This window comes from Lissotriton vulgaris, chromosome 6 (genome assembly GCF_964263255.1).
Source record: "Lissotriton vulgaris chromosome 6, aLisVul1.2, whole genome shotgun sequence".
Taxonomy (NCBI): Eukaryota; Metazoa; Chordata; class Amphibia; order Caudata; family Salamandridae; genus Lissotriton; species Lissotriton vulgaris.
This window is the reverse complement of record NC_141694.1, coordinates 1,033,193,100-1,033,216,502: the sequence shown is the minus strand read 5'-3', so window position 1 is coordinate 1,033,216,502 and position 23,403 is coordinate 1,033,193,100.

Here is a 23,403-nt window from a genome sequence, read left to right as displayed (position 1 = left end):
CACTTTTTTTTGGTTTGCGTATTGCAAACTGTAGAGCTCAAGTCAATGCCACGTGGCTGTGGACCCTTGCTGAACGCTCTCTCTGGCCTGTACCGCAGACTTCAGTTTTCACGTTTGACATTGAGTTTGTATTGTAGATGATGCAGTCCTATAGGAAAAGACATTGCTCTAGTGCACTCTATCTGCAGCACTCATATGCATCATTGCAGGCATTTTTTTTCCTTCGCGTATTGCAAACTGTGCAGCTCAAGTCAATGCCATATGGCTGTGGGCTGTTGCTGACTGCTCTCCCAGGCCTACACTGCAGATATCAGTGTTCACAATTGAGATTGAGTTGATATTGTAGATGGGGTAGTCTTGTGCAAAAAGACATTGTTCCAGTGCGTACTGTCTGCACCACTTATATGTATCATTACAGGCTCTGCAGACATTTTTATTTGTTTTGCGTATTGAAAACTGTAGAGCTCAAGTCAATGCCTCGTCACTGTGGGCCCTTGCTGAATGCTCTTTCTGGCCTATACTGCAGACTTCAGTGTTCACATTTGACATTGAGTCGGTATTGTAGATGATGCTGTCCTGTCCGAAAAGACATTGCTCCAGTGCGCTCTGTGTGCACCACTCATACGCATCATTGCAGGCTCTGCACACGTTTTTTTGCTTCGAGTATTGCAAACTGTCGAGCTCAAGTCAATGCCACGTGGCTGTGAACCCTTGCTGAATGCTCTCTCTGGCCTGTACTGCAGAATTCAGCATTCACATTTGCAATTGAGTCGGTATTGTAGATGATGCAGTCCTGTAGGAAAAAACATTGCTCCAGTGTGCTCTGTCTGCACCACTCATATGCATCATTGCAGGCTTTGCACACATATTGCAAACTGTCAAGTCAAGTCAAGTCAGATGATTTATATAGCGCTCTACATACCCAGAGGGTCTCAAGGCGCTTGAAGAGGGGTGGGGGATTACTTGTCAAATAACCAAGTTTTAAGTTGCTTCTGAATGCTAGGTGGTTCTGAGTGAGGCGAAGGTGAGTGGGAAGAGAGTTCCAGGTTTTAGCTGCCAGGTAGGAGAAGGATCTACCTCCCATGGTTGTTTTGTTGATGCGAGGTACAGTAGCAAGGGCTTGGTTGAGGGATCGTAGCTGGCGGGAGGGGGTGTAGAAGGAAAGTCGTGTGTTGAGGCATTCGGGTCCGAGTTTGTAGAGTGCTTTGTGTGCGTGGGTTAGGAGGCGGAAAGTAATCCTCTTATTGACGGGGAGCCAGTGTAGGTTTTTCAGGTGACCAGTGATGTGGTCTTTACGTGGGATGTCTAGTATGAGTCTGGCTGAAGCGTTCTGGATACGTTGGAGTTTTCTCTGGAGTTTTGCAGTGGTACCAGCGTATAGGGTGTTTCCGTAGTCCAGGCGGCTCGTGACCAGTGCGTGGGTGACCGTTTTTCTAGTTTCGGTGGGGATCCAGCGGAATGGTTTTTTTTTAGCATGCGAAGAATGTTGAAGCAAGATGATGAAACTGCGTTATCTTGTTTGTTCATAGAGAGTGTGGAGTCCAGGATGACGCCTAGGTTCCGTGCGTGGTCCGTCGGGATGGGTGCTTTTCCAAGGGTCTCTGGCCACCAAGAGTCATCCCAGGCGGAGGGGGAGGTGCCTAGGATAAGGACTTCTGTTTTGTCTGAATTCAGTTTCAGACGGCTATGTTTCATCCACTCGGCTAATTCTTTCATTCCTTCATGTAGGTTGGTTTTGGCAGTGTTAGGGTCTCTGGTAAGTGATAGGATCAGTTGAGTGTCATCAGCGTAGGAGATGATGTTGAGGTTGTGTTGGCGTGCGATGGCCGCGAGGGGGCTCATGTATACGTTGAAGAGAGTGGGGCTGAGTGAGGATCCTTGTGGTACGCCGCAGATGACTTCAGAGGCCTCTGATTTGAATGGTGGGAGGCGGACTCTCTGGGTTCTTCCTGTAAGGAACGAGGTGATCCATTCCAGTGCTTTTCCTTGGATTCCGATGTTTCTGAGGCGTTGTATCAGGGTGGTGTGACAGACTGTGTCGAAGGCTGCGGAGAAGTCGAGGAGGATGAGGGCGACTGTGTCTCCATTGTCCAGTAGAGTTCGAATGTCGTCTGTTGCTGCGATGAGTGCGGTCTCGGTACTGTGTTTGGCTCGGAAGCCGGACTGTGAGGAGTCGAGGGATTTGTTGGCTTCGAGGAAGGCGGCGAGTTGGTTGTTGACAGCTTTCTCGATGACTTTGGCCGGGAATGGGAGGAGCGAGATGGGGCGGTAGTTTTTGAGCTCAGTGGGGTCAGCTGTGGGTTTTTTCAGAAGGGCGCTGAGTTCTGCGTGTTTCCAACTTTCCGGGAAGGTGGCGGAGTTGAGGGAGCAGTTGATGACGTCTCGGAGGTGTGGTGCTATGATGGAGTCTGCTTTGTTGTAGATGTGGTGAGGGCATGGGTCTGTGGGGGATCCTGAGTGGATGGAGTTCATCAGGCGGATGGTGTCCTCAGTGGAGATTGGGTTCCAGTCATTAAGGATGTTTAAGGAGGGTGAAGGTCCTGCAGAAGGTTGGGTGGGTTGGTGTCCGGGTCGGTTGTCGAAGCTGTTGTGGATGTCAGCAATTTTGTTGTGGAAGAATGAAGCTAGGGAGTCGCAGAGGGCTTGAGAGGGGGTGATGTCGTTGGAGTTGGCTGAGGGGTTGGTGAATTCTTTGACGATGTTGAATAATTCCTTGCTGTTGTGGGCGTTGTTATCTAGTCGGTCTTTGAATGCGGCTTTCTTGGCAGACCGGATTAGTTGGTGATGTATGCGAGTGGCGTTTTTGAAGGCGTCCCTGGTGCTGGTGTTTGGGTCTTTTTTCCAGGCCTTCTCGAGGGAGCGACAGAGTTTCTTAGATTTCTTAAGGTCATCGTTGAACCAGGAGGCGTTTTTGCTGCCTAGTTTGATTTGACGTTTTTTCAACGGTGCTAGGATGTCGGCGCTGTTGGATAGCCATTGGGTGAGGTTAATGGCTTCTTGGTCGGGGTTAGAGGAGTGAGCAGGGGGGTTTTGGAGAAGCGATGAGGAGATCTGGTCGATGGTGATTTTGTTCCAGTTTCTTCGCAGAGTGGGTTGAGGATTGTTGTGGGTTGTGGTCTTATTGTAGATGAAGTGAACGCAGCTGTGGTCCGTCCAATGGAGAGCTGTGGTGTGACTGAAGGAGACATGTTTGCTGGAGGTGAAGATAGGGTCGAGAGTGTGACCTGCAATGTGGGTGGAGGTGGTGACGAGTTGTTTGAGTCCGAGGTTGGCGAGATTGTCCAGAAGGGTGGTGGCGTTGCTGTTGTTGCTCTTTTCCAGGTGAAAATTGAGGTCTCCCAATAGAATGTATTCCTTGGAGGGGAGGGCGTGTGGGGTGATAAAGTCAGTGATGTCATCACTGAATTTTGCACGGGGTCCTGGTGGCCTGTAGAGGAGGGTGCCTCTGAGTGTGGTCTTGGGGTCGGTGTGGATCTGGAAGTGAAGGTGTTCGGCGCTGGCAAGGTTGACGTCTGAGCTGGTTGAGATGCGGATGGTGTTCTTATGGACGATAGCGATGCCTCCTCCTGTGTGGTCGGTGCGGTCCTTACGGATGATCTTGTAACCTTCCGGGATGGCAATGGTGATGTCTGGGGCAGATGAGGCGTTCATCCATGTTTCTGGGGGAGCTCAAGTCAATGCCATGTGGCTGTGGGCTGTTGCTGACTGCTCTCTCAGGCCTACACTGCAGATATCAGTGTTCACAATTGAGATTGAGTTGATAATGTAGATGAGGTAGTCTTGTACGAAAAGACATTGCTCCAGTGCATATTGTCTGCACCACTTCTATGTATCATTGCAGGCTCTGCAGACTTTTCTTTTACTTTGCGTATTGCAAACTATAGAGCTCAAGTTAATGCCACTTGCCTGTGGGCCCTTGCTGAACGCTATTTCTGGCCTATTCTGCAGACTTCAGTGTTCACATTTGACATTGAGTAGGTATTATAGATGATGCTGTCCTGTAGGAAAAGACATTGCTCCAGTGCGCTCTGTTTGCACCACTCATACGAATCATTGCAGGTTCTGGACATGTTTTTTTGCTTCACGTATTGCACACTGTAGAACTCAAGTCAATGCCATGTGACTGTGGGCCCTTGCGGACTGCTTTCTGTGGCCTACACTGGAGACAGCAGTGTTCACAAAAGAGACTGAGTCCTTATTGTAGATGAGTTAGTCCTGTAGGAAAAGACATTGCTCCAGTGCATACTGTCCGCACTACTCATAAGCATCATTGCAGGCTCTGCACACATTTTTTTGTTGCTTCGCTTACGACACACTGGGCAGCTCAAAACACCTTATGTAGGTGTGGGTCAATGCTGACCACTCTCTGAGGCCAACATTGCTAACAGCAGTGTTCACAATTCAGATTGAGTTGCTATTGCAGATGATGCAGTGTTGATGGCAACAGATATTGCTCATAGTACCGCCTGTGTACAGCACGCATTATTGCTGGTTGTGCACATGCTGAATGCTTTTGATGTGGCAATGTGAGTGCACTAGAACTAATGGAGCATTTATGATATAATATTTTTGTGTATTATTTTAGATCAATTAATTGTGTGTCAGTATACCACAAGTTGTGGTTCTTTTTGCGATAGATTTATTTCTATATTATTTCACATGTACTGTCCCTACCTTACTAGAGCAAAATTATTGCTTCTTTTAATATTGAATCTCTGTGTGTGATGCAATGACTACTGTTGTAGTTGATGCTAGCAGCAACTATTCCCTGTGGGTTGGTTTACCTTCACCCCACACGCATCCAGCTCAGACGTCACTGGATATGTGACCCTTGTAATAAAAAGGAATCGAGCGCACGTGCCCGTACCCACTTGCACTATCTATCTGTGCATGTGTGTTCATTATCTATGCATGATACTGTCTCTGGGCAGTAATATATTATGTTGTGCTGTGGACAGTGTATGCAACCATGTTACCTCTGGTACTGGAGAACATTTTGGTAATGTAACTTTTAGGTGTATGGCTATCACAGGTGGAAGGCTGCGTTACAGAGTGTAAATATTGATGGAAATGAGAGTTGTATGTTGTGTGTAGTGTAAGATATCTGTATATTGCAAAAAGTTTAGAACAAAGCTCTCTAAGCAGAAGAGGTGTGTTTCATTAAATGCAGTACCAATATTGGCTACAATGGGTGGCATTTTCGAACTGTTACAATGGGAAATGTTATGAACTAATGACATTTTTTTTATGGTCACATGGCAATCACGCAGCTAGCTCGCCATGAGATCACACCCGATGTGATTTTGAGAAAATATATTTACTATAATATAAGTTTATTACAGTAAGAAATGTATAACTGTTTAAAATATTTTTAAGTATCGCTTGCTCTCATATACACTTTACAGTTATTTAGATATAGTTTTGAGACAAAACAAAAATGAGGGAAAGGTGTATGCAGCGTGATATTGTACATCTATGACATAACTTGTCAATTATGGTACATGGAACTCTACCCCATTTCGGATGAAAGGGGATTATTAGTTTTGGGATATAATGAATTACGTACATAATAAGCCTTATTGAGAAATACAAAATCCGTAGTGCGTCTGTTTAAAATATGGGATACATTTTCCACTTGGAACGGTATAGATATAATGTATTGTGCATTTTGCATTATGAATTAATAATGTAAAAGGATCGAATCTGTGTGCAATGTATAGATAAAAGTACAAACAGTTTATTTTTGTGATGCACACCACTGTAAGATGGCCGCCAAGGTAAAAAGTTCCATGTCCTTTGTTCATTTTCACATGTGCACTTAGAATGACGATAACTTTATTTAAACAGTTCATTTCCGATACACTAGTCACCCGTGACCAAGGCGAGTGTTTTCGCCGAAACGCGTTGGGTGTTTCGTGATTCCGTTGACAACATGCTGGAACCGAAATGAATAAAAGTTTAATTTGAGCACACGCGCTTCTCTGCTTGGATACTGTGAGCGGCTGGATTGGAGTGCATTCAGACAGCGGCTGCTGTGCTGGGTGAGAATTATATATATATATATATATATATATATATATATATATATATTCACTGAAAAAACCATAGGTTTCACACCAGTTATAGTTAGGAATTAGCATTTAAAAAACCTATTAAATTCACTGAAAAAACCATAGGTTTCACACCAGTTATAGTTAGCTGGAAATTTTACTGATATAAAACCATTGAAATTCCCACGTTATAGTTAGTCGGACTCACTATAACTTGCGCGTGCAATGCACTGCTGATGACATCACATATTACATCACTCATGACATGGTCAGTGACATCACTCATGACACCATCCTTGTGACATAGTGACAGACCTCCTTTCACTATAATGTAACCCTTGAGACACATATTCAAAAATAGAAACTGAAATTTTTAATAAAATGGAGATACCTATATCAGTTACAACAAGCAATTCAGTAATTCCACTATCTATATACACATCCACTCATTCACCAACAGTTCTATATAGTCACTCATACATATACTCACTCATCATATGAAGTGATACACCTATACATCCTGTTACACACCGACATTCATCCAAAAGTTACTCACACACATATTCACACGTGCAAATAAACTATTGGACATCCATTTATTTGAATATAGAGTTATACACACACTTCCACCTTACTTCTATTTAAAATTACACATATTTATTCTCTTAAACAATCACTTATAGAAACACATACTTATTTAAACAGGAACTCTTACAATCTCTTACTCTCACATATACTCACTTATATACATCAATATTCATATATACTAGATTAAAACATATGTAGTTACTGATAAAGACACTAGTGAGACAGTCATTCACTCACTAACAAACACATATAGACACTCATCCACCCATACAGTCCTGTACATATGTTGTCTTCAAAACACATACAAACAAAGAGTCAGTCACTCATGCATCTATGTGCTAAGTAATACCCCCACCAAACCATATAGACACTCATACTGATACTAATAAAAATATCTAATAACCCATATACATACACATGAGTGGATGTGTATTAGATGGTGATATTACTGAATTGGTTGTTGTAACTGGTATGGGTATATCCACTTTTTTGAAAATATTAGTTTCTATTTTTGAATATGTGTTTCATGGGTTACATTACACTGAAAGGAGGTCTGTCACTGTGTCACAAGGATGGTGTCATCAGTGATGTCATGAGTGATGTCACTGACCATGTCATGAGTGATGTAATATGTGATGTCATCAGCAGTGCATTGCACGCGCAAGTTATAGTGAGTCCGACTAACTATAACGTGGGAATTTCAATGGTTTTATATCAGTAAAATTTCCAGCTAACTATAACTGGTGTGAAACCTATGGTTTTTTCAGTGAATTTAATAGGTTTTTTAAATGCTAATTCCTAACTATAACTGGTGTGAAACCTATGGTTTTTTCAGTGAATTTCATAGGTTTTTTAAATGCTAATTCCTAACTATAACTGGTGTGAAACCTATGGTTTTTTCAGTGAATTTCATAGGTTTTTTAAATGCTAATTCCTTTGTATATCGAGTTTCTAACCTTTTTTTTTTTTACAATTTGCTGTTTTTTTTTAAGTATTCATTTTTTCTTATAATTTTTTTCTTTTGCGCTCTGGGTGCGCGCTCCGGGAAGCTTTCAGCTAAGCTCTCCTGTAAGCTTCTCCGAGAGCTCATCTGAAAGCGCACCCAGAGCGCAACTGTCGTTCGTGAAAAAAAAATATGAATGAAAAGTTAATAATAATGCAAAACATTTCGTACCATACAAATAAAATTAGTTTTTTTTAATATGGAAAATGATTATGCATTTCTATAAAAGATTGATGACGTCACTTCGGCGCGCAACGTAAGTGCCCTCGGAAGCGCATACGTGCGCGGCGCATAAACGCACGGAAAAGCGCCTACGATCGCGCCACGTTTGCGCCCCGGAAGCGCCTACGATCGCGCTGCGTAAACGCACCCGGAAGTGCTCCGGAGCGCGCAGCGTAAACGCGTCGGGTCATGTGACCCTCAAATAACACTTTTCATTGGTTGCTAACAGTTTTTTTTTACAATGAATGAAATCCCCACCCATTTCCTTCACTTCTTCTTTCACTTTTGTGACTGAAAGACCTGCCTTTTTTGCTGCTCCATATTCCTGGATTCATCATGGCTGCCAGACCATCCAGCAGTGAAGATGACTTCATTGATGAAGAGCCTCCTACCCCAAAGGTGAAGGAACATTTCATTTGGAAATTTTTTAAGTTTCCAGAAGGCCAGAAGAAGGTGAATGCACCAAAAGTAGAGTGCAGGATCTGCAAACAGGTCCTGTCACGGGGTAACCCCCAAAAAAAATACTCTTTTGGGAACTTTACGATGATCCGACATGTGGAGAGGAGGCACCCCCAGAATTTTGCCCGGGAAAGTGTCAGGGCTCTGGCACAGGAGGTTCCCAGAGATGGGGCCTCTACATCAACAGGAGGAGCAACTTCTTCTGGAAGAGAACAATCTCAGGGGCAGGTAGCAAACATTCAACCTGCATTCAACCATGGGGTCGTCAAATGCAGATACTGCAATCAACTCCTCACCTATGGGGAGCAAAGTGTCCTGCTCATGGTTCGGGCATTGGAGAACCATCACTGCCCTTCCCACCCCTAATTTTTTTCTTTTCTTTTTGCTCCTGTTGAGCAGTTTCTATTCCCTGTTTTTGTTCCTCTTCAGTTAAAAGAAGAAAACCAAAAGTTCTTTTCAGAACTACCTCCAATTCTCATCAAAGAGCTATAATCTTAAAAAATGAAGAGTAAGTGAAATATAGTGCATTGATAATTGAAAGGAGAATGAGTAAGAAAGAACAGAAAGGTATGAGAGGTGAAAGGAAGTGAAGTAGGAGGAATGAAAGAAGGTGAGTGTTAGAAAAGAAAGTTATGACACAGTGAATAAACTGGAGTATTTCTGACATATCTGTAAACACAAAAGTAACGCATTGCAGGAGTGCGTCACAAAAGTGACGCAACTCCAGTAATGTGTCCTTTCACATGGAAAAAGCACCATGTGAAAGGTTTGCTGTGAAGCAGGCGCAAGATTTTGGCGCAACTGCATCCTAAAAGTGACGCACTGCGTCATTATTACCAAGCTTTTTGCAAGGAACACCCCCTCTGCATGCATTATACCTGACACTATTTTTTAAAAAGTGACGCATCTAGGTACATGGGTCACTTTTTAAAACTCTGCGCCATATTGTATCTGCATCAGGTATATTGTATGCAGAGGGGCAATCCCGCGCAAAAAGCTTGGTAATAACAACGTACTGAAATCTATGAGATTTCCCTGCGTCACTTTTAGGATGCTATTGCGTCAAAATTTTGCGCCGGCCTCGCATCACTTTTATGTTTACACATATGTCAGAAATACTGACGTATCTGTAGCTCCTTGCAACATGATTCGTCATACATTAAATATGACACATCTGGAATGTCATAAGGACTGTGGACAGAAAAGTGACGCATCACACCAGCAGTGTAATAAAATGTGCCTCGTTGCACTATATTTAAAGGATGCAACAGCATCCTAAAAGTGACGCAGTGAAATCTCAAACATTTCACTGCGTCGCTATTACAAAGCTTTTAGTGGGAGAACACCCCCTCTGCATGCATTATACCTCACGCAGATATAATGTGGCGCTTGATTTTAAAAAGTGACCCATCTACCTAGATACCTCACTTTTTAAATATAACGCAACGCGGCACATTTTTTTACACTACTGGTGCAATGCGTCACTTTTCTGTGCGCACTCCTTATGACATTCCAAGTAACGCATTGCTGGAGTGCGTCACAAAAGTGACGCAACTCCAGTAATGTGTCCTTTCAAATGGGGAAAGCAGCATATGAAAGGTCTTGCCTCAGTCTAACACCTGCTGTAAAGCAGGCACAAGATTTTGACGCAACAGCATCCTAAAACTGACGCAGTGAAATCTGAAAGATTTCACTGCGTCGCTATTACAAAGCTTTTTGCGGGAGAACACCCCCTCTGCATGCATTATACCTGACGCTATTTTTAAAAAGTGACGCATCTAGGTACATGGGTCACTTTTTAAAACTCTGCGCCATATTGTATCTGCAACATGATTCGTCATACATTAAATATGACACATCTGGAATGTCATAAGGAGTGCGCACAGAAAAGTGACGCATAACACCAGCAGTGTAATAAAATGTACCTCGTTGCACTATATTTAAAAAGTGACGCATCTAGATAGATGCGTCACTTTTTAAATATTGCATAACAATGCGCATTTTTTTACACCGCTGGTGCGTCACAAAAATTGACGCACAGGAAGCGCAAAACTAACAGCGCAAGGCCTTCATAAATATAATCCTGGATTTTCCCCGTGCTTCGCCGGTGCGCGTACCATGCGCTTCCCCCGCGCAAAACGAAAAAAAAATTTTAATGCCCTGCAGGACCCTATTTTAGTCCCTACATCAAACCTAGGGGGTCAGAGGGGGTCTACTCTTCCCCCTTATGGTCATTTGCCCCTTTTTTTTTCAAACCCCTTGTGTCTCGATTTTACCGAGACACAAGATGGCGGCCGCTCCGGACTGTTTAGAATGTTTACAGACAACTGAGAGCCAATCAGCTTCCTGCGCGCAAGTCGCGTGCCGCGCCTGGAGCGCACTCGGGTGCGCGCACGGGAGAGCGCCTATAGATATATATATTTTTTTGAACCTAAATTACTCAAAATCCACTGGAGCACATATCTTGAGACATAGCAAAGGCACATCGGGCTACCAGTCCCTACAATTTTGCCAAGTTTGGTGGAAATCCATTCAGCCGTTCGGGCTAAAAGTGAAATCGACCGCCCTATGGAAATTAACATGGGGAAAACGCGTTTTGGGACCCCCCTTTTATCTCGGCCCCCGCTTGACGAATCCCCCCCAAACTTTCAGGGAAGGACCGGACCGCCATGAGACCATTTTCCTGAAAATTTCAGGCAGATTCGTCAACCGGCGCCAAAGTTATTCAAAATAGAATGTTGAGATTTAACATTGAAAATTATCCTAACTATAACTACCTACTGGCGACCGCCAGTAGGTAATATATATATATATATATATATATATATATATATATATATATATATATATATATATATATATCCACACATCTCATCGTGAGATCTGATTGGCTGTCAGCACTTTATCCAAGAAGTGTTGGCAGCCATCTTGGGACCAATATACATGATAGCACCTCATTAAAAAGTATTGCAGTTAATCGAAGGTTTTAAGACTTTAGTTACATTATAAATCAATTGTTGATGGTAACATACTCATTTTAGGAATTGTGGTGTGCTGTAAGGTGATTTTACCATGTGAAAAAGCCTTCTGCTGGGATACCAGGAATCATGTTTGAGAGTAAACTATTTTCTCATGCTTTTCCCACAGAGGTTAGGAAGGTGATCTATAAGCTAAACTAAGAGCATATTTTCTGTAAATTCACATTATCTTTCTCAGTCATGTAAGAAGGAAGTCTGCCATTTTCAGTAAAACATGTACATCCAACAAGGGCAGAGACTGTCAGTTGATTCCTTTGTGTTCTACTGCAGCTTCCCAGAGTGTTATGAAGAACAACTAGAGCGCTAACAGTCTTACTTATGACAAACGTATAGCAAACCTGAAGCCACCTTGATTAGAATAAAGTAGTAACACTTAAAACATTTAATTTGCAAAGGAACAAAATGAGGGGGTTCATTTTGCCATGGAAATTATGATTAGTGGCTAGAACGAAAAATTAGGGCACATTTTGACTTCTCAAATCCTCTTCTATTTCATTAAAATATTCTGACATGCAGACTGAAGCAATTTGAATACCAGCAGCAGACTTCCCTGGTGATCATTAGCTTTACTACTGTGATCTACTGAGCAACTAGACTGCTAACACTCAGAATTAATGGCACATGTGTGACATATCTGAATGCCTTCTTGATGGAACCAAAGTAAACAACTGAAAGCATTTCCTACTGAGGAGACTGCAGTAAATGAGAAAATTAGGACACTTCATAACAAATAAGTCTCCCAAGATGGCCACCAGAGACAAAAGAGCCCAAATGTAGCACAAATACCATCCAGATGTAGCCCAAGTGTAGCTCAATGACAGAATGCCCCAGAGTGTTCTTAAAAACAACTACTGTCTTACTTATGACGCTTACTGTCTTACTTATGACAAAAGTATGGCACGCCTGAAGCCATCTTGATTGGAATAAACTGGTAACACTTAAAACATTTCATTTAAAAAGGAACACAATGAGGGGGTTCATTTTGACATAGAAATTATGATTAGTGCTGAAGAAAGAAAAATTTGGGCACATTTTGAGTGACTTTCCAAATCCTCTTCTATTTCATTAACAAATTCTGGCATGCACTTTTAATACCAGCAGCAGACTTCTGTGGTGAGCAGTAGCTTTACTACAGTGATCTAATGAGCAACTAGAGTGCTAACATTCAGAATTGATGGCAAATGTGTGACATATCCAAATACCTTCTTGATAGAATCAAAGTAAAAAACTGAAAGCATTTCCTACTGTGGAGAATGCAGTAAATGAGTAAATTAGGAAACTTCACAACAAATACATCTCCCAAGATGGCCACCAGAGACAAAGGAGCCCAAAGTAGCACATAAATCACCCTGATGTAGCCCACATGTAGCCCAAATGACAGAAGTGTGCAAAAACTTTTTATATTTTGTGTTTTTGCAGTTTTATATAGTGCAGACTTGTCAGGATTCGGAGTGCTTTACATGAGCATTGGTTACATCACACAAGAACAAATACATTTTGGTTTTAGACATGGGGAGATTAAGTCATTTGACCAGAATCACAGAATGTCAAGCTGAAGCAGAAACTCCAACCTGGTTCCCCAGTTGCAAAGTCTGCCGCTCTGGAAGTTACACCACAACAGACTATGGAGGGCAGTGGAAAGGGGGGAAGGGGCAACAAATCAACAATACAGTACTGGCAAGAGAGGATGTGGCAAAGTAATAGACCATTGTGGGCAGAAGGAAGAGGCAGTGGTAGTACAAACATACATGCCAACAGACCCGAATCAGCCAGGAAACGTCCAATGTTTTTAAGGCCAAATGGGCTTTATTTGATCTGTGTCCTGTCTACAATCTCCTCTTTTTCAATGTAAGTCAAAGTGGAAAATCAATACCCCAGTGTTTTGTTTTAAATCTCCCTCTTACCAAGTTCAAAATGTTACCAAGTATGGTACAATGGATCATAGATGGCAGGAGAAATTGGGGTAGGGATGTGGACTTGGATAACAGAGGACATGAGGGACATGGAGAGGTGCACCAAACTAACCCTACAGGACAGGCATCAGGGTTTGCAGCAGCGCAATACACCACACAGGGCGTGCGGGACGGGAGTGCAGCACAACAATAAATAGAAAGCAATAGGGAGGGGACAAGACCATGCACATGGACAACAGAGAACAGAGGGGAAAGAGGCAATGGTAGCTAGCTGACCATAATGGACAGACAGAAGAGAAAGCTGCAGCATAACGGACCATAAAGGGCAGGAGGGACAGATCAGGGGCATTACAATGGAACAGACAAGCCAGGAATGAGGGACTAGGGATCTGCACATGGAAACAGAGGGCTGGGGGCAAGGGCTGGGCAGGAGCAGCAAGATGACCATGGAGGTCAGGCAGGATGGGCACTTAAAGCAAGACACTCCATTGAGAGCAAAAGTGTGACTATAAGGGCATACACACAGACCATGGAGGGAAGGTGGGAGGGAGTCAAGGGCAGCTAGCTGTCTACACAGGGAAGGTGGGAGGGGCTGTGGTAGCACAGAAGACCATGCATGGCAAGTGGGAGGGTTAGTGGCAGTACAATGGCTATGATGGACAAGAAGGAGGGTGCAGGGGCATGCACAAAGGAGGATAGATGGGAGGGTCAGGACCTGGGCACAGACAAGAGAGTTCAGGGGAAGGGGCCAAACAACAGACCATGCAGGGCACGAAGGAGGAGCAGTTGCAGGACAACAGACCAGAGAGGGCAGAAGGGTGTGGCAGTAAAATGGACCATGAGGGATAGGAAGAAGGAGATAGGAGCATGGAATGTGGACAGGCAGGGTGGAGGTGGCAGGGACAGGTTACAGTCATCTGACAATGCTAGGCAGGTGGGAGTGGAGTGGCAGCTCAACAGAACAGTCAGTGTAGATAGGAGTGGCAGGTCCATGGAACATGGTTGGAAAAAAGGATGGAGGAGGGGCATGCACATAGACATCAGGGGGAAGGACAACAGGGGCAGCAAGTTAAGCACAGAGGTCAATGATGGGGCATAGAAATGGGCAATGGAGGGCAGCAAGAGTGGACTGGCACATCATGCTAAATGGAGGGCAGTGGCAGCACATCAGACCATACATAGCAGGAGGGAGGAGGCTAGTCCATGGATTCAGACAACAGAGGATAAGGAGGAGGTGGATGGGGCAGAAAGCTAACTGTTCAGAGAAGGCGGGAAGGCTAGTGGCAGAATAACGGCCACACGGGTATGTAATAAGGGAGCAGGGACATGGACTTGAATAATGGATGGATAGGAGGAGGGAAGGCAGGAGCAGCAAGCTTGGGTGGTGGCAGCACAACACCAGACCCTGCTTCCAACCCCCCATTATCCATTGTGATATGCATCTTGCTTAATGTTAAAAAAAATCCCTAGAAATGTGCTGAAAAAGACAAAGATTACAGGGACGGGACGGTATAGTTAGACTCAAATTTCACTCATACACAACCAGTGAAATTTAGCAGTTATAGTTACCCGAGCTAACTATAACTTACGCCCCTGCAAAGTACTGTTAATGACCTAAGACATTACATCATTCATGACATGGTCAGTGACATCACTTATGACATCACTCATGGCATCTCAAATGAGATGTGAATGGAATGGAACTATAATCGCTAGAACTTTATTTAGGGATAGTGTGTGTATATTAAAACCCCTTTTTTTCTTTTCTTTTGTGTGAGAACCATTATAATACCGATAGCCTTTCACTTCAAAGTAATGTGTAGTTCATTGTTTATGTTGATGTTTGTAAACCCAAGTATGTTTATTATGAATAAGTCACGTTAACGAACATACAGGTATGGAGGTCACGGGGCAAGCTATGCTGAAATGATATTGTGTGCATATTAACACTTGTTTTCTTTTCTTTATTGTATCAATTCCTAAATTTTCACATCGTGACCAGGCCAATATGCCCGCCAGCTTTTTGGATTACAGTAATATGTAGTCCTTTGTTAATGTTGGCAACTTTAGGCATTGGTATATTTAAATAAGGATGCTACAATGATGTCTTGTATCGTTATCAAGGTTCGGACGAGCCGAAACACATGGATCACGTCCTATGCAGATTAAATACTTCCAAACTACAACCTGAGTGCTGATTCCTTCCTTTTAAGAGTGAGAGGAGATTAAATACATATATATAAAATTCACTGAAAAAAACACAAGTTTTATGGACTTTATAGTTCGAAATTAGCATTTAAAAAACCTCAGAAATTCAGTGAAAAACCAAAGGTTTCATGGACGTCATAATTAGTTGGACATTTTACTGATACAAAACAATAGAAATTGGCTGTTATAGTTATGCTAACTATAACTCGTTCCCCCGCAATGCACTGCTGAGGCTGTCACATATTATATCACTCATGACATGGTCAGTGACATCACTGATGACGTCACTGATGACATCTCAAATGACATCACTGATGACATCATTCACATGATCATCTGATGCACCTCCTCACACCTTAAAATACAGACTACCATTCTCGAACCCATAGACACACCAATACTAGTACAGCTAAAATATTCTGTGCACTATGCATGCAGACCTCTAACCAGCTACATACTATTGATACGCTCTTCTAAATACCCAGTTAGTACCTATGCAGTCTGGGAATCCTTCCGTCTGTCCCATGCACTTCTCCATTCACCCATCCAGCACTATCTACGTATGCTATCACTCCCCCAATACCTAAGAACTTCAGCACGCACTTTCTTTGCAACATTGAAATTACTCCAGTTATTAGTTGTATGCTAAAAGAATGTCATAGTTACTAACACAAGTGCAGGTACACTATGTTGTACACTATGCATTCACATCGGTAATCAGCAACAAACTATTGATAAGCTCTTCTAAATAACCAGTTAATACCTATGCAGTGTATAAATCCTCCTGTCTGTCCCATGCATTTTTCCAATCACCCATCCAGCACTATCTACTTATCCTATTACTCCACCAATACCTAAGCACTTATAAATTCACTCTACACTCTGTTTGTAATACTGTAATTATTCTAGTTACTAGTCATGAACTTATGGAATGGCCTAGCTACTACCACAAGTACAGCTATAATATTTTGTGCACTATCCAAGCAGACCTCTAAATAGCTACATACTATTGATACACACTTCTAAATACCCAGTTAGTACTCATGCAGTGTAGGAATCGTCCAGTATGTCCCATGCCCCACGTTAATCACTTATCTACCACTATCTACTTATCCTATCACTCCACCAATACGTTAGCACTTATAAATTAAGTGTTCGCAGCACTGTCATCATTCCAGTTACTAGTAACATTCTGATAAAATGACCTAGGCACCAACACAAGTACACATAAAATATTCTGTGCATAATCCCTACAAATCTCTAAGCAGATACATTCTATTGGTCCACTCCATTAAATACTGAAGTAGTACCCATGCAGCATAGGATACCTCCTGTCAGTCTCATGCAATTCTTCAATCACCCATCCAGCACTAAGTTCTTATTGTATCAGTCTGCCAATACCCAAGCAATTCTGGTGCACATTTACAAGCACCCTGTGCCACCAGTAGGTCACTTTTTCTAACGTAGTGATGGCGCCAGGCAATCCTTCATATTTACAAGGAGAGGAAAAGCCACCCTGCATGGTTTTTCCTCTCCTTGTAAATACGACCCCTTTATACACAGAACTTTGCGTTGAAGGGGCGTTCCATAGGTGTTGCTGTGGGTGTTTCCACGCAACACCCATAGAACAAGACACATCTCCAGATTTATGAAAAATTGTAAATCTGGAGATGTGTGTGAATGCTGCGCCATCCTAGAGTTGGGGTAGCAAGACGCAACGAGGAGAATTGTTTTCATTTCTCATCATTTTTGTCCTCTGTTAATGCATGCTGCATTCCACAGCATACATTGAAAGAGGAAAATGCCTTTACTGATTGTTTTTGTGCAGGAAGGTGTCCATTCCTGCACATAAACAATCTCCTCATGACACAGACATCCTTGCACCATGGTGCAAGGGTGCCTGTGTCACCGCATGGCTGCAGTTTGTGCAGCAGTGCAGAGGGAAGTACAGAGTTTCAACATATTCATGTACATATGTCACATCCCTGTGCTTCGGAAGTGCCACAGTGCAGTGCAGCTAAAGAGCTTGCAGTGTCACGCTGCAGTACTTCCTCATAAATCCTCACCTATATGTTAACATACAAAACTGTGTCCTGTCTACAATCTCCTCTTTTTCAATGTAAGTCAAAGTGGAAAAGCAATACCCCAGTGTTTTGTTTTAAATCTCCCTCTTACCAAGTTCAAAATGTTACCAAGTATGGTACAATGGATCATAGATGGCAGGAGAAATTGGGGTAGGGATGTGGACTTGGATAACAGAGGACAGGAGGGACATGGAGAGGTGCACCAAACTAACCCTACAGGACAGGCATCAGGGTTTGCAGCAGCGCAATACACCACACAGGGCGTGCGGGACGGGAGTGCAGCACAACAATAAATAGAAAGCAATAGGGAGGGGACAAGACCATGCACATGGACAACAGAGAACAGAGGGGAAAGAGGCAATGGTAGCTAGCTGACCATAATGGACAGACAGAAGAGAAAGCTGCAGCATAACGGACCATAAAGGGCAGGAGGGACAGATCAGGGGCATTACAATGGAACAGACAAGCCAGGAATGAGGGACTAGGGATCTGCACATGGAAACAGAGGGCTGGGGGCAAGGGCTGGGCAGGAGCAGCAAGATGACCATGGAGGTCAGGCAGGATGGGCACTTAAAGCAAGACACTCCATTGAGAGCAAAAGTGTGACTATAAGGGCATACACACAGACCATGGAAGGAAGGTGGGAGGGAGTCAAGGGCAGCTAGCTGTCTACACAGGGAAGGTGGGAGGGGCTGTGGTAGCACAGAAGACCATGCATGGCAAGTGGGAGGGTTAGTGGCAGTACAATGGCTATGATGGACAAGAAGGAGGGTGCAGGGCATGCACAAAGGAGGATAGATGGGAGGGTCAGGACCTGGGCACAGACAAGAGAGTTCAGGGGAAGGGGCCAAACAACAGACCATGCAGGGCACGAAGGAGGAGCAGTTGCAGGACAACAGACCAGAGAGGGCAGAAGGGTGTGGCAGTAAAATGGACCATGAGGGATAGGAAGAAGGAGATAGGAGCATGGAATGTGGACAGGCAGGGTGGAGGTGGCAGGGACAGGTTACAGTCATCTGACAATGCTAGGCAGGTGGGAGTGGAGTGGCAGCTCAACAGAACAGTCAGTGTAGATAGGAGTGGCAGGTCCATGGAACATGGTTGGAAAAAAGGATGGAGGAGGGGCATGCACATAGACATCAGGGGGAAGGACAACAGGGGCAGCAAGTTAAGCACAGAGGTCAATGATGGGGCATAGAAATGGGCAATGGAGGGCAGCAAGAGTGGACTGGCACATCATGCTAAATGGAGGGCAGTGGCAGCACATCAGACCATACATGGCAGGAGGGAGGAGGCTAGTCCATGGATTCAGACAACAGAGGATAAGGAGGAGGTGGATGGGGCAGAAAGCTAACTGTTCAGAGAAGGCGGGAAGGCTAGTGGCAGAATAACGGCCACACGGGGATGTAATAAGGGAGCAGGGACATGGACTTGAATAATGGATGGATAGGAGGAGGGAAGGCAGGAGCAGCAAGCTTGGGTGGTGGCAGCACAACGCCAGACCCTGCTTCCAACCCCCCATTATCCATTGTGATATGCATCTTACTTAATGTTAAAAAAAATCCCTAGAAATGTGCTGAAAAAGACAAAGATTACAGGGACGGGACGGTATAGTTAGACTCAAATTTCACTCATACACAACCAGTGAAATTTAGCAGTTATAGTTACCCGAGCTAACTATAACTTACGCCCCTGCAAAGTACTGTTAATGACCTAAGACATTACATCATTCATGACATGGTCAGTGACATCACTTATGACATCACTCATGGCATCTCAAATGAGATGTGAATGGAATGGAACTATAATCGCTAGAACTTTATTTAGGGATAGTGTGTGTATATTAAAACCCCTTTTTTTCTTTTCTTTTGTGTGAGAACCATTATAATACCGATAGCCTTTCACTTCAAAGTAATGTGTAGTTCATTGTTTATGTTGATGTTTGTAAACCCAAGTATGTTTATTATGAATAAGTCACGTTAACGAACATACAGGTATGGAGGTCACGGGGCAAGCTATGCTGAAATGATATTGTGTGCATATTAACACTTGTTTTCTTTTCTTTATTGTATCAATTCCTAAATTTTCACATCGTGACCAGGCCAATATGCCCGCCAGCTTTTTGGATTACAGTAATATGTAGTCCTTTGTTAATGTTGGCAACTTTAGGCATTGGTATATTTAAATAAGGATGCTACAATGATGTCTTGTATCGTTATCAAGGTTCGGACGAGCCGAAACACATGGATCACGTCCTATGCAGATTAAATACTTCCAAACTACAACCTGAGTGCTGATTCCTTCCTTTTAAGAGTGAGAGGAGATTAAATACATATATATAAAATTCACTGAAAAAAACACAAGTTTTATGGACTTTATAGTTCGAAATTAGCATTTAAAAAACCTCAGAAATTCAGTGAAAAACCAAAGGTTTCATGGACGTCATAATTAGTTGGACATTTTACTGATACAAAACAATAGAAATTGGCTGTTATAGTTATGCTAACTATAACTCGTTCCCCCGCAATGCACTGCTGAGGCTGTCACATATTATATCACTCATGACATGGTCAGTGACATCACTGATGACGTCACTGATGACATCTCAAATGACATCACTGATGACATCATTCACATGATCATCTGATGCACCTCCTCACACCTTAAAATACAGACTACCATTCTCGAACCCATAGACACACCAATACTAGTACAGCTAAAATATTCTGTGCACTATGCATGCAGACCTCTAACCAGCTACATACTATTGATACGCTCTTCTAAATACCCAGTTAGTACCTATGCAGTCTGGGAATCCTTCCGTCTGTCCCATGCACTTCTCCATTCACCCATCCAGCACTATCTACGTATGCTATCACTCCCCCAATACCTAAGAACTTCAGCACGCACTTTCTTTGCAACATTGAAATTACTCCAGTTATTAGTTGTATGCTAAAAGAATGTCATAGTTACTAACACAAGTGCAGGTACACTATGTTGTACACTATGCATTCACATCGGTAATCAGCAACAAACTATTGATAAGCTCTTCTAAATAACCAGTTAATACCTATGCAGTGTATAAATCCTCCTGTCTGTCCCATGCATTTTTCCAATCACCCATCCAGCACTATCTACTTATCCTATTACTCCGCCAATACCTAAGCACTTATAAATTCACTCTACACTCTGTTTGTAATACTGTAATTATTCTAGTTACTAGTCATGAACTTATGGAATGGCCTAGCTACTACCACAAGTACAGCTATAATATTTTGTGCACTATCCAAGCAGACCTCTAAATAGCTACATACTATTGATACACACTTCTAAATACCCAGTTAGTACTCATGCAGTGTAGGAATCGTCCAGTATGTCCCATGCCCCACGTTAATCACTTATCTACCACTATCTACTTATCCTATCACTCCACCAATACGTTAGCACTTATAAATTAAGTGTTCGCAGCACTGTCATCATTCCAGTTACTAGTAACATTCTGATAAAATGACCTAGGCACCAACACAAGTACACATAAAATATTCTGTGCATAATCCCTACAAATCTCTAAGCAGATACATTCTATTGGTCCACTCCATTAAATACTGAAGTAGTACCCATGCAGCATAGGATACCTCCTGTCAGTCTCATGCAATTCTTCAATCACCCATCCAGCACTAAGTTCTTATTGTATCAGTCTGCCAATACCCAAGCAATTCTGGGGCACATTTACAAGCACCCTGTGCCACCAGTAGGTCACTTTTTCTAACGTAGTGATGGCGCCAGGCAATCCTTCATATTTACAAGGAGAGGAAAAGCCACCCTGCATGGTTTTTCCTCTCCTTGTAAATACGACCCCTTTATACACAGAACTTTGCGTTGAAGGGGCGTTCCATAGGTGTTGCTGTGGGTGTTTCCACGCAACACCCATAGAACAAGACACATCTCCAGATTTATGAAAAATTGTAAATCTGGAGATGTGTGTGAATGCTGCGCCATCCTAGAGTTGGGGTAGCAAGGCGCAACGAGGAGAATTGTTTTCATTTCTCATCATTTTTTCCTCTGTTAATGCATGCTGCATTCCACAGCATACATTGAAAGAGGAAAATGCCTTTACTGATTGTTTTTGTGCAGGAAGGTGTCCATTCCTGCACATAAACAATCTCCTCATGACACAGACATCCTTGCACCATGGTGCAAGGGTGCCTGTGTCACCGCATGGCTGCAGTTTGTGCAGCAGTGCAGAGGGAAGTACAGAGTTTCAACATATTCATGTACATATGTCACATCCCTGTGCTTCGGAAGTGCCACAGTGCAGTGCAGCTAAAGAGCTTGCAGTGTCACGCTGCAGTACTTCCTCATAAATCCTCACCTATATGTTACCATACAAAACTAATGCATTCTTTCAGTCAATCATGCTGTATGCGTATATTCAACCAAACTTTCACATATTACCTTACAATTATAGTTCTTTCTGTAACCAGATAAGCTAGTTCTGATAAGAACTTTTTTTTCTTTTGTATTTTTATTTTTTTGAACAATTTTGTATTTTTTGGGTGTTTTTTTAAAACATGGACAAAAAAAACAAAAGAATAAAACAGGACACTTTTGAAATTACTTATCATTCCAAAAACAACAACAACAAATTAACAACAATGGTTGCGTTGCGCAGCACAAACTGCATCCACCGACTGCTCACTGAAGCATATAAGTTTCTTACACTTCACATAGTGTTGCTCGAGAAAGGCGAATTCTGGCCTAATATCCATTGCAGGTGTTCCTGAGGACGCTCCAGACATACTTGCAACAGCAGGTGAGGGGTTCAAAGCAGCTTGCCTAATTTCATCTGAAGCAAGATTAAGAGGAAGTGTGGTCCGGAGATGTTTGTACATAGAAGCAGTGCCACCAGAGTATTTTTTCTCATTGCCTCTTGACAGCACTTGGTCACACATTTTGCACATCACCTTTTTCGCATTTACTTTCTTCTCTCCAGGTGGAAAAGTGAAGAATTTCCACACAACAGATTCCGGCCTCTGTGGACGTGGTGCCTCCTGCAAGAATTCTTCTTCAGAAGATTCTTCCTCCTGCTGCTGCTGCTGTCCAGATGCCATTTTGTTAGATTTTTTTTGAAAAACACCAAAAATACAAGCAAAAACAGTTCTTGTAGGACAAGAGATGTCTCTCTAAAGATGCTCCAATAAGAATGATTAGAATGGGTGGGGTCCTTCAAAAGTTACAGTGGGAAATGTTATGAACCAATGAAATCTTTATTTTTGAGGTCACATGGGATCCGTGCACTCTACGCTCATAAAGCACGTACCAGACGTGAGTTCGCAAAAATATATTTAAAAATAATATAAGTTTATTATAAGTACAAATATATTATTTTTATGAATATCTTAGATAATCTCTTGCCCTAATATGTATATTATAGACACATACATATCATTTTAGAACATACAATTTTTTTGCAGGAGTCGCACCCCCAGTGCGCCCCAGCGTGTATATGACATCACGCGGGACCCACCACCGCGCAATTATTGCGTACCGTAATGCGCATGTGTTGTGAATGCGTGGGAGTAGGAGTAGAGGAATGGTCGTATCCCAATCTTGCACATCACGTAATATTAAATGTATATGATGTAACTGAAAAACACGCAGCATCGCACACCGCACGCGGATCCTTCACAACTTTTCTAAAATGGTGGCTATTATCCGCGCACCCACTGTGATGTGTACACTTTGGGTGTGCGACTCCCAAAAAAAATTGGAAAAAAAAGAAAATATTATAAATATATTAAAATAAAACAAAAAAATTTAACAACATTTCAGTTTAAG